Consider the following 13118-nt stretch of genomic DNA (forward strand, 5'->3'; position numbering starts at 1 on the left):
GTGAGTGGGGCCACCAGTAGCAGTTGAATAGGTCAAGTAAGTCTTCCTGGCTCGAGTTTTCCTGCTGCATTGTACCAAACCCTTCTCTGAGCTGAACCGGTGTTGTTTGAACTTTCTTGCTCGCTGCTATTCCTCTCTTTGTAATAAAATTTCAAACATTAGAGTGTCTTGTAACTTCATGGTTATCAGTTTGTAAATGAATAAATAAATCTCTGAAAAATTTGTCTTCAAATGTTCCCAGTTCTGATCTTGCTCTTTGCGCAGTTAGATTGGCATGTAATGCCACTAAAATTTCACTTGGATTTTGGTTTCTATAAGAATTTCTGTACCATGAGTTTGTCACTTTTTAAATTTTTTAGATTCATCTCCTGCTACTGCGTTAACTTCTTCAAATTTTATATTTCAGGTTTCTACATATAGAATTTTCTGCATGAACTTTTTTCCTTAGGTTTGCAACGCTAAATATAGCGCTAAACATCATTTTTCCTGGACTTTAAAGTATGTTGATATAAATAATATGTCCATCTTTTGGTCTTCTGGCCTTTCGTTTTTCGTTCATTTTTTCCCATGCGACGACTCTTTGACTGCTGTTGCATGTTCTTGTAGATTCGTGCTGGGGAGGTAGCTTTTCCAGCACCTCTTTTAGTTGTTTTAATAACAAGTCGGGACCTACACTTTTTTCAGCTTCATCGCTATCAAAAACTGTTCTAACTACATTTTGAATAGCAAATGGTATGCCGTGTCAAGATATTTTTTGTAATAAGCGTTCCAAGTACAAAGTTACACAAGGTTTGCCGATTGCTGTGCAAGTAGCTGAGAGTGTTCCGACGGCGAAATCATCACGCGATAACTGGCGATAGCCGTTCAGAATTATATGTGTTTGCATGAGTGTCCGGACACGCAATCGGATCTTCCTCTGCTTTTGACAGTTTTGATGCCATCATTCTTTTAACACGACAGAAAAAAAATAAGAATAAAAAATTTTTGCAATTTTTTTGTGAAAAGTAGATCTTAATAGTATTACAATTATTTAAATATGACGATTATCAAAATATGAAGATGTAATTCAAAATAAACAACTTGCATTTCCAAATGAACCAGACATAAACTTAGATATACGCAAAAAAATCTAAATTGTCTTCAATTTATTAATTCAATCAGGCTGAGGAAATAAAGAGGTGAAATCATTTACTCTAAAGTGTTTTTTTTTCAGGCAAGTACAATTAATTCAAATAAATATTTTTTAATCAGATGTTGAACAATTTAGTTATAATTAGAATAAGTATAGCTGGTTGTTGTGCTTTTAGCATGAAAGGCTCCAACCATATTCAGAAGAAATATGTTTTCATTTTAGTTTCTTTTCTTCAAAAAAAGTGTCACTTTGAATTCGAGGACTATACGAACGCGTTAAAAGTTAGTCGAGAAAACAAAAACTACAAAAAATAGCATATTTAGAAAAAAAAAAAGTAACAAACAAAAAACGAAATAGTAAAATCAAGTTTTGTGAGCCTAAAACTTGATAAAGTTTGAATGACATTTTAATCACAAAATAGAAGGGCTTGAATATGATATATATCAATCAACCCAGTCGATTGGTTATTTGGGATACTTAGTTTTGGGTAGAAAAAAAACACATTCGAAACGAGTTTCTCACCAGTTTTCAATTGATCGGGACAAAAGTTTTCTGATTGTCGAGGAAAACTTCATATCGGAGCACCTCAATTGATACCAAATGTTTAGTCTAAGCAACTCAATAAATATGTCAATCTTTTAACCATCAAATCGGCAATGCATCTGCTATATGTGCGCTCAATCTATGTGTTGACTTTTCGACCAAAATTGCGTATATTTTGATTTTGCTCGATTGATCTATGTTTCCACTTTCTCGACCAACATTTGGTATGTTTAGTCTGTGCTCGATTTATTTTTCCACTCACTCGACCGAAATTGGGTTTGTTTCGACTTTGTACTCCACTTAAAATTGCTTCTCGACCGCGGAATTTCAGTCGCAAAACTGAACTTGCTCGACTTTTAAAGTAAAAAAAAAAATTCGAGCACCTCGACTTTGGTATATAAGGAAAGGAACAAATAGGTAAAAACTAAATAAAAACTTTTCAGCAATAGATCAATTCAGGGGCGGGTCTAGGATTTTCTCAAGGAGGGGGGCGGATTTTCAAAAAAATTTCGAAAATTTTTTATCGACATTTTTTTAAGCACGTTTTTAAGCCCTGTTTTGGCCAAATTTTCTGCGCCGCAGGCAAAATTTTGAAAAAACAGTCCAAAAACTGCGTTTTTAGGCACTTTTGGAAAATTTTGACCAAAAAATCACATTTTTTCGGCGCGCGCTCCCCCCTCAAAATTAGTATATATTGGCGCCGAAAGAAAAATTTTAGAAAAGCGCCTTAAGAAAAATTTTTTGGTCGGTCGGCCAAAAATGGATTTCTTAAAAAAGACCAAAAGGGGGACCCTTTGGGTCGGCAGGGAGTCGCCCCTGGATCAATTAATGAACATGTGTTTGAAAATTACTGATCAAAATTTGCATTGCTTGTTTGTGTGCTAAGAAATAAAATGATTTACGTCAAAAACTGAGGAAAATCAAAAGCAGTCAAAGTAGGAGGTTGAACTATATTAATGCTTAAGGACATTGTCATTAAAAAGAGACTGTAAAAGTGATAGTCTGAAATCGTTAATGTTTAATTAGCCTCTTTTGAATTTTAGAAAATTGTATTTTGATTATGAGTTAGCTTTGATAGCAGTAATCTTATGATTTGTAATATTTTGATTGTTTTGAACAATTGACAACATGTTTGTCCACAATGAACTTAGTGCTGTACAATCCTTAGTGCTTTTTCTCGAAGTTCTAGGGTGAGAAATTTATCTACTTACCAGTAAAACACTAAGAATGGGCGGTACCAATGTTTTTTTGGATAGTCTTACTGTATAAACCGATAAAAAATAGGTTTGAACGAAACATCTGACTTAGCAAAAGTCAATCATTAGACGTTTTTTAAAATTCGTATTCCATCAAAGATTCGATTTTTCTTCAGAATATAAAATTGTCTGTGAAAACTGAATTGCTCGCAAAATGTTTCAATGCTGATATTTTATGAGCTACATTTCCATTGTCATGACACAGACTAAAAACCTTCTGTGGTTTTTTTCAACCTAATAATGAGTCATGCAACCTAATAATGAGTCATGCTGAACTTAAAAGCATCTCAAATGATGCCTCTTGTTTATAATTAATAGGCTTTTATCTATAAGCTGTGAAACGTTTTAAAATTTAATGGCGTCAAGAATTGTGTACTTAATTTTATTTCTTGAGAAGGTAAAAATTACTTATGACTATTAATTGCCCTTCTTACGAAATGTTTTGTGGTGGTGTGAGTTCAAAATTGCTCTTCATTTGCGGAATAACTGCAAATTTAATGGTCCCGCTATTTTCCCCTCCGCTGTAATTACAAAACACCATTTTACTATACATAAACTATACGTGTATGACAACCATTTCTTACTTATTTTACGCATTGGTGGCACAATTACGTATATATAGAATGACGCATAATAGAATAACGAATCCACTTATTGGTGGTTGGTGAATGTATGGTGTTATGGTATATTTTGGTGGCCGTGAGCTGTTTGTTGCATTTATGTGTTCATACACTGCAACTGCAATGACCGACTGAAGAAAATGTGAAGGAAAACATGAAGGAAAAGAATGAATCATAATTTTAACTCTTCTCTCTCTCTCTCTGTCTTTTCCCTTAATTCTCCTCGCCTCAGTTCTTCAGTGGCTGTAAGATCACTGTCTGACTAATCAATGTGGGGAGAGGAGATTGAAAAAGCCGCTCGATTAATTACCATTGTACCAACTGAACAAATGATACAAAATAAGCCAAGAGATTTGTGACACAGAGCAAGGTAAGTACGTCTTTTCCCATTTAGGCTAAATTTATCCGAACTAAAAAATATAATGCACATTTTTAAGGTCAAACTCTAGTAATGCAATCAATTTTGTCCTATTTTTTCCCTTTTTTTTCAACAACTTTACGACTTTTTTTGGAAACTTCAGAACAAAAAGACAGCTATGTGAACTCCTAAATGTTCACACTGCACTATAATGACTTCCACGCGTCTCTTAAATTGAATAAAAATAGAGAACTTTTAAAAACTTTTAAGAAAATATATTTTTATTCAAAAAAGTTTTCACCTTCTTAAATCACCTTCTTATCGTAAAACAGATAAGAAGGTGATTTATTCGAGTCCAAGAAGGTGCTTTCGAGTCCAGCATGTTTTTCTTTGCTTAATCAGGTACCCCAAGGTTTTCAAAAGCGTTAGATCAAATTAAAGCCCTTTCAGTCAGCTATTATAAAAAGTGGTTTGAAACTGTGGCTATTTAGACTAAACTGAAAAAACTGCTCCTATCAGGGCGAAGCCTTGAATGTTCCGACTGCCTTTTAAGCTCTATGGAGCAGTAATTACATGAAAAATTGAATGTAATAAAATAATTTTTTAATTTGAGATTTTTTTTTGTGAAAAACATCCCCAAACACGCCATATAAAGTACAGAGTGATGGATATCGCTCCTAGTAACATATCAATTATGGCAAATAAGTTTTCTTCAACCAAATTCGAACATATTCTGATACGGATCAATTCTCCACTTATGCGTTAAGAGCGCGAAAAATATTGCGTTAATTGTCCCAAAGTGGCCAAAATGGCAATCTTTAAACCCCCATTATTTTACGAAAAAATGATCACACATAAGAAATACTTTTAAAATTAAGCTCACAACACCAATACATTTTGAAAGATATAAAAAAAATCCGTTAAAAACGGCTAGTTATAAAGTCGAAATTTGTCTGAAGAAAAAATTGCCAACCCGAGCACAAATGTTCCGTTATTTTTGTTACGAAAGTCCGAACAATCATTAAAATTGTTTTACAGATTTGAATTTTTCTCTTTGGGCATGTAACATTCTGCCTTTGTCTTTGAAGCTAACGAAAAATATTGCTTATAGAAAATCCGAAAACTGATTTTTTCTGTTTTTTTTTAAATTATGCTTGGTTTTTGTCCAAAAGTTACCATTATGTGAGACTTGCACAAAGACCCAACTTTTTTAAACAAAATTTTGTTTCGCTTGTGTGATTTTTTGCATTTAAAAATTTAGAGAAAAAGTATTGTTCCGACCACCATTCAAAGTTTGAAACGTTTTTTCTGGAAAATACTTGTTGGCCGCAAGTGGGAACTTGGAACTTTAAAAAGTTCTGAAGTTAGGCTGGTAGTTACTTTATCGGTAGGCAAGGAATCGATTAAACAAGCGTATTTTATTTTTCAGCTATGAAAACCAATAGCGCTGAAAGGTTGTTGAAACGACATCCAGTGATGAGTTTTTTTAAGTGAAATTGAAGTAGAGTTTGGCTCGCGTCCTCAATTGTTTTCTAGGCTTCTAACAAAAAGATAGTAGCAACAAGAATAGCCGGTTGCTATGGAAGCAGCTCAGAATGTTCCGACCATATTCAAAAATAGTAAAAGAAATTCTTCAACTTATCAAGTTCTTCAAATTAGTTTCGTTATTTGAACGCGATGTGATGAGAACACTATAAACACGCTTAAAAAGTTAGTAAAGTAGGCATAATTGACAACAATGTCTTCAGAAAAAGAATAACAAACAAAAATTGAGAAAAATATTCACAAAAAGTTTTGACATCTTTCTGTTTTTGCTTAATATTTTAAATAAACAATTAGTCAAGTTATCATTACTTCATTCAGTCGAAATTATATCTCGAAAGTTTATGATTCCCAAAATGGCACTACAAAACTCCAAAACCGAACTTTATAGAAGTAATACTAAGTTTGGCTATTTTCAGCTTGCAGGCGCACTTTATTATCTCGAAATTAGACCAAAATCGAATGCCGGTTTTTCTCGACGCTGAGAAATTTTTTTAAAAAAATTTAAATATTGTTTGAACAACGACTGAAAAATGTTTAATATGATATATCACCCAACCCATTCTGATTGATATTGCGTGGAATGAAACTAAAACAGACCCCAATACAGAGTTCCTCTAAATTTTTCCAATGATCGGAAGAAAAAGAAAAAAAACTAAAACACACTTGAATACAAAATTCCTCCCCATTTTCAATGGTCGGAACGAAAAAATTGTTTATGTTATATTGAGCCAGCCAAAGATAGTAAGCAAAAATTTTGCTTACGTTAAACTGAGCCAAAGATGTAAAATAAAACCATCAGTTTATGTAGGAGACTCAACTCTTACTGCATTCGATTCTATGACGTTTTTGACTGTTTTCTTCTGACTTAGTGTATTAGAAATTTTGGTCCAAATGGTTTAAATTGAGTTTTTTTAAACAAAAATAAAGCTAACTATCTTTTTCGGAAATTTAACTTAGGCGGAAATCATTGTAGAATTCGTCTGTACAAAAAAAATCAGGCTTCAATTTTCACTTTACTTGCTTTTCAATAATTGCTCATAACCAGGTGTAGTTCTCGCGTAATCATTATGAATCATTAATATGTGTCAGGTTGTAGTAATATAACACTTGATTATTCAGTCATCAATCAGCTTTAATAACATGTTAAAGTTTACACAATGGTTATTTTTAAATTTTACTTCAAAGCTATCGTACGAAGAAAGAACATATTGACGAAAAATTAATGACAACAGTTTGTCTTTTGTATTGAAAAGCAGAGAAAAAGTGGTTTTGTAATCGTACCTTATCTCTTTGTGCTCACTTCGTTTTTTTGTTCTGGCTCTTTCGGCTTATAGCAACGTCGGCTTGTTAGTTTTGAAAACTTTAATCAGCTTTTTATTAACCGCAAAACAGATAAATTGATTTTCAGTGAGCCAACTCGTCCTTGTTTTTTGATTTTTGACAGTCTGTATTGATTAAGTTATTCATAATTGCATCTACTCTGTTACTTCTTACCAAATTTGGTTATTCATCACGCCTACATTTAAAGATGTGAGTACCAATATCGATATTAAATACATTTAAAGGGCAAGCATCTACTCGAATATCGATATTAAATACATTTAAAGGGCAAGCATCAACTCGAATTAAAGGAAAACTAATTTCACTTGCGAGAATAAGTGCACGAACAACTCGGAACTAAATTTTTCCATTCGTTACAAATCTGTAAAAAAAAATTGACCCCGCTTTGGTGTGAAACCTAAATAATTTTCAGGATTTTTTCGACTTGATCTAGTGTTTGAGCGCGTTCCTTCGAGTCCTAAGGCTTTGGGTTCGATTCCCGGCTGGACATTTTTTTTCAAGTATGAATATGTACTTTTTCTCTAGGAACACTTGAGCAACCGAAGTAACGTTTTTCTGCTCTTTTGTTGTCGTACTACGTTCCAAAGCGTGGATTTTCTTGATTTATGCGTTGCTTACTTTTTTTTCAAATTTGTTTTGTAGTTTCCTAAACTCCTAACTCTGATTTTTATATTTTGATTAGTGTTTTTTTTCTCGTTAAATTGGTTTTGGCTAATGTTATATCGTTTTAGTCTCTTATATTGCGTAGCTATATTGTCGATCTAAATACTTGTTTTTGTGGGTTTCATGAGAAGTGAGGCTTAATAACGTCGAGTTGCAAAAGTTTTGTTGACATTTTTTTTGGCTGAGCTGGCGCAAACTCAAGTTACTTGCCATTTGCTGGATGATTCCGCGTGCTTATTAAATGCTGGTGATTGCTTATGACATTTTTTCCAAATGAGCAACTTTCGAGACAAAAAAAAAGCTTCTATAGATTTAAAACTGTTTCTTTCAATTAGTGTTCTCGACCTAATGGCCTCAGTTTCTTGCGTTATCGGCTAGCTGACATTGCTATGTTTGTGTAAATCACAAATGTTTTGAAATTTTGCTTTGCCTCCGAAGAAAACGACGGAATATTTGTAGGTGTGTGCTATTATTTTTTCGACTTTCGAAGAAAGAGAGGAATATATATGCCCGGGTGGTTTTTTTATTCAGACTACTTTAGAAAAATTGACTGCGTATGGGCATCGATCCGGAAATATTGCGATTACCAAGCACGTATGCTTGCACTTGAAAAAAGTGTGGCTTTGATACTGGAATCATAATTTCATGGTTTCAAAACGCAAATTATTTATGCGTGGTAAATCATCCGCACTCATAATCGTTCCAAATTGAATTGAGGCAAGCTAATAGGTCTTATTAATTCCATAAACGACTCAAATTTTAACACTTTGGTATCATCAGCCTAAAATTTGTAGTTTGTCACTATTTCATATGCCAAAAACGATTCGAGACCAATAAAAAATAACGATTCGGGACCAATAAAAAATGCGCGTTAACTTTTCAGCGCACTTTAAGTCACGTTAATTTATAAGTGAGCGTTCCACAACAATCTTCCAGTTAGGAAAGTTTAGTGGTCAGCGAGCCCCTTCTGGAACTGCAAAGATCCATGGGTCGATCCTCTGAGGAATATATTTTTGAGAATTGTTCTGAATAAATAAAACACCGAGCATATATATTCCTTACTTTCTTCGAAAGTCGGAACAAAAAACTACAAAAAGAGCTCTGTATAATGAAATACAAATGAAGACTGAATCGACTCAAATTGAGAACGATTTTAGAAACTGCCGGACAACTGACTTACTTGTCTTGCCCACAAAACAAATTTCGATGTGCACTGACATCAAAAAATCAACTCGGATCTTTTGTCGTAACTTAGGCATGAAAAGTCAATATAATTTAGAAAGTTGGGTATTTAAGGCTTTGAAATTAGGAAACAAAAGACCCGGTAATTTCATTTCAGAATGGAATATTTGAGTATAGTCAAAAATTAGTTCAGCGTTTAAATTCCAACTTAAATTTTCATAGATGACAAGAGTTCCTTATGTAGATCCTCAAATAACTCTAATAAATTTCGGAGTTTTGTCGGGAGTTTTTATTTAAATATATTCAGCAAATCGAAATTTGGTCTGAAAAAAATAAGAAGCCGATTTTTTGAAGCCAACGTGAAGTTTGTGATCTGTATAAAGCACTTTTCTTTTTTCAGGTTATGAAATGATAACTAAGCATTATTTGACAACAAAAACTGCTGAAACCCAAATATACTTCAAGAAAATTTGAAAATAACTACTACTACAAATAACTAATTCTTTCGCAAAATTAGTTGTGATATACTGGTACTTAAGTGTAAAAAATCGTTTTAGTTTAAGCAAATGTTAACACTTTTTCAGGGTTAAATAAATATACAAACTTGAGATAGGAAAAACAATTGCTTTTATTTTGAAAAAATTACATTTTAATTATTTGCTTCATGACATGCGAAATATGTATATACTTCAAAGTGTAAAACCAATTTCTAATTTCTTAGGAAAAAAACTCTTCTAGAGCATTCGTTCTCTTCGAAAATATGATGTCAATCAGTGAGTCTGCAGAAAATCAGAACCGAAATTAACATTTTCGAACAAGTAGCTTGAAGTTAGTCAGGCCTAAAATTCCATTATGTTAAGGAGTTAAATTAAAATTATGCCTCAATATCTACATGTTCAATTTTTCTTCGGGAATTGTGTTTTCTGGTTTTTTGCGCTCAAAGTATATTAGTAAATTAAGCATTAAGAGCCGAAACTTTTTAAACCATTAATTATTTACTGTTTATTTTTGTTCAAAGCGTAATACAATTACTAAATATCATCCAGTCGTCTATGACTTTTACTAGTTTATGCGCAACTTAATACCAGGCCCCAGATTTGAGTTCATCAAGGCCTGTGATCACATGGTGGAGGAGTAGGTCAGAAACTATAACTTACAAAGTTGAAAATTTTCCGGTAAATGCTACCACAAATGAATACTCGGGTGTTCGCTCAGACTAGGTAGTGGAAAATTCGTTATAAATATTTTATTTTGCTGTTACTCCATCAAATTTTTGTGAAAACGAGAATATTAATCAATTTTTCGATCAACTAATTGGTTCTTTCTGCTTTCATTGAGAATGCATTCAGATGTTTAAGAAAATAGCCTAAGTTTTCAAATAATACAGGCGTACCGCCTGATTTGTAAGGAAATAAAAAATCATTTGTTCTAATTACACATTCGGCTAAATGCATACTGATAAAAATGGCAAATTTGAGTCAACAAAACTTGAAATAGCGGAATCTTCAAACTGGAACCTGATCTAAACTACATTTTATGATTGGATAATTTAGATATTTTACCAATGTAAAGTATTTAATATTAACCAATCATGATCCATCTAACTAACAACCCACTTATTTGTAAGTGCTGAAGTTACTTGTAATTTCAGCACCAGAGAGATTTGAATTTAACTTAGAAATTAGTTGGACTCTCCCGAGCACTTCAGCAGCCGCAATAAACCAGTATACCCTAGATCTATTGAGCCTAGCAGAGACTAGTTAAACAACCTGAGACTAGATAGTATAAGAGTAAGATTAGGATCGGTATTAGACTAAGAAGTTGCACGAATCTATCCGGCCGAAAATAAGATAGCGTGACGAGCAGACGGTGTACCCTATCCGAAATTACTCTATGAGTTAACCAACTCGGTCCTAACTCATCTGGTGCGACCATAAGTCTCGAACAAGACCTTAATAGCTTAGAATTAACCAAAATAGATTAGAAATTAGACAAAAACATTTAAAAAATGTTATACGACAATAATTTAATCGAAATGTCTCTACGACTCAATAGATCAGAGCCAATATTCCGAACCATAACAGAACTACCCGGAATTGGAAGAAGACCTCGAACCAGAGACGACATACGACAAAGTAGAAACTTGCCATATAGCTATATGATAGTTAGGCAAAAACCAGAACAAACTTTTATATTTAGAATATTACTGGCAATGAATTTAGATTTTCATTTGCAAACATAAAACCTTGAAGTTAATCTTCAAAATCATTTCAGGCGCTAAACAAAATTATTAATATACAATAACGATTGATAAAAAGATCTAAGATCGTTTTCCTAAAACTCTGCAGTAATATACAAAACATGTTTGAAAAATATTTATTGAAAAATAAAAAATAAAAATTAGTAGCATGACAATAAATGGTTAGTAATCATAAATCATCCTGTTGTTCCAGCTCCATAATCTAAAACATAACAGCAATCATAAACCCACTAATATCATCAAAACACTAAATCTTTCCTTTACACACATTTAAAATTTTATTAAAACTTAAATTCACTTAATTTTAAAACCAGATCATCAAGGCTTATCCTTGGATCTTAAATCATTTTCTACTTAATTAAATTTCAAATTTGATCATCAAGGCTTATCCTTGGATCAAACAGAACAACTTTGTTCTCCCCCACCCACTTAATTAGTGTCTAACGACCTCAAACGTCGATTCACTACCCAACCCTTTCTAAAGACCTAAGACTAATAGAAATTTTTAAACAAAACTAATCATTCAAATTAGGATAAACAGTGAAGAACTTCGGTTATTCATCCTTCACTTGATCCCCCCTCTTACCAGACCCAGGATAAATCTTAGACTTAGTAAGTTTAAAATAGTATCTAACGAACTACTCGCGTTCTAATTATACCTGAACCTTGTGGATCGATTTACTATTCTCCAACCCTTGAACACAATCACTACCCCTAAGTAAGATTAAGTAAGTTAACACCTTAACTTATACTAGCCACGAGAAAGTAAAAAATCATTCTTCGGAATCGATATACTTTTCTCTCCAACCCTGAACAAATAGACCCAGGTTAAGCTAACCAAAAAATCGTAAGAACTAACAGTTTAGGAAAATAGAAATCATTTAACAACCCTTTGCATCCGTCATTCTAAACCTTATGTCATTTAAAAACCTAGGAAATAAACAAACAATCGTTTTACACAATTGTGAAATAGATAACAAAAAATACGACCTTGTAATCACACCTCATACACAAACAGTTGGATACATTCGAACAAAACGACAAACACTAAAAAGAAAAATATTAACGAAACAAAGACAAATAACACGAAAAAGATTTTCAAAAAATCGAAACGCATTTTCAGAATCAGAAACCAACAGTTTAGACGAACTTTACAAACTAAAAGAATCAATAGATAAAAATTACCCACTTCACGATCAATTATATTTTTCTGACTCAGAAACAACTTCAAATTCATCACAAAGAGGAAAAAGAAGAATAAAAAAGCAGTACAAACACAAACCAGTACATTTATACAATTGGAATCAACCAATTCGACACATTAATAATTACATATTAACAGTCATCGAACGAAAAAATGAGTTCAACGCACACCCCAGGTGACGAAACTCCAGATGATGATGAAATCTTTCCTTTTATAGTAGATGCAGATACTGATAGAGGACAACACATATTTTGTCAAAATTTACTCGTAAATTTATTTGAACCCGGAATCAGTCCATGTAAAACAGAGTTCCCAGATGTAAAAATCAAAAGACAAATCATAGACCACTACTTAAAAGATATATGCAACATAACACAACAGTATGGAATCTACTCCATAGAATTCACCTCACCAAACCATAATAATAGAAAATATACAATTCAAACAGACGACCTTGATTTAGAATTTTCAAAAGTTTTTTCAGAATATATAAAAAGCATCCAATATCATAACTCACAAAGAGCAAACTCCATATTCACCAATGAAGTTTTCGCAATAATATATAGTTATATTTCGATATTAGAAAACGAAATCCCAATAACAAATGTCTCACCGACAGAAACATCTAAACATTTAAGAGTACGACATGAAATCACACTACTCTCTAGTTATTTAAACATCATTAAAGAAAATTTCACGAAAGACGACGTTTCACAACATACAAAACACGATCTACAAAAAATTTTGGCATGGTTCATAATAGATTATTTCACACACAATATTGATTTAATTGCACAAGCAAGAAAAAATTTTAGACCCCAAAACTCGAACGATGATACCGCTATCACAGAACAATCAGATTATGTTTGGGACCCCGAATGGTCTCATCCCGCATTTATAAGCTTCCCACAATCAATCTCAAGTCAAGCAATAAGTACGATATCTTACATAAGAGATTATGTAAAAGTAATACCATTAACCATTGATGCGACACCATTAAACTATAATACATTT

At 32.8% G+C, this 13118-nt stretch overlaps 1 protein-coding gene across 2 annotated transcripts in view; it reads left to right on the plus strand.

The window, feature by feature from the left end:
• The first annotated feature begins 3582 nt into the window (after positions 1-3582).
• The window catches only part of LOC134839644 (uncharacterized), a 29191-nt gene continuing 19655 nt past the window's right edge, over positions 3583-13118 (plus strand). Inside the window, exon 1 of one of the 2 annotated variants that reach the window (XM_063855263.1) lies at positions 3583-3921. The gene's annotated coding sequence lies outside the window, so the exon portion shown is untranslated. Of the gene's footprint in view, positions 3922-6675; positions 6985-13118 lie in introns of those variants that run through there. The other variant, XM_063855264.1, reaches the window with a different exon arrangement.

This window comes from Symsagittifera roscoffensis, chromosome 2 (genome assembly GCF_963678635.1).
Source record: "Symsagittifera roscoffensis chromosome 2, txSymRosc1.1, whole genome shotgun sequence".
Taxonomy (NCBI): domain Eukaryota; kingdom Metazoa; phylum Xenacoelomorpha; order Acoela; family Convolutidae; genus Symsagittifera; species Symsagittifera roscoffensis.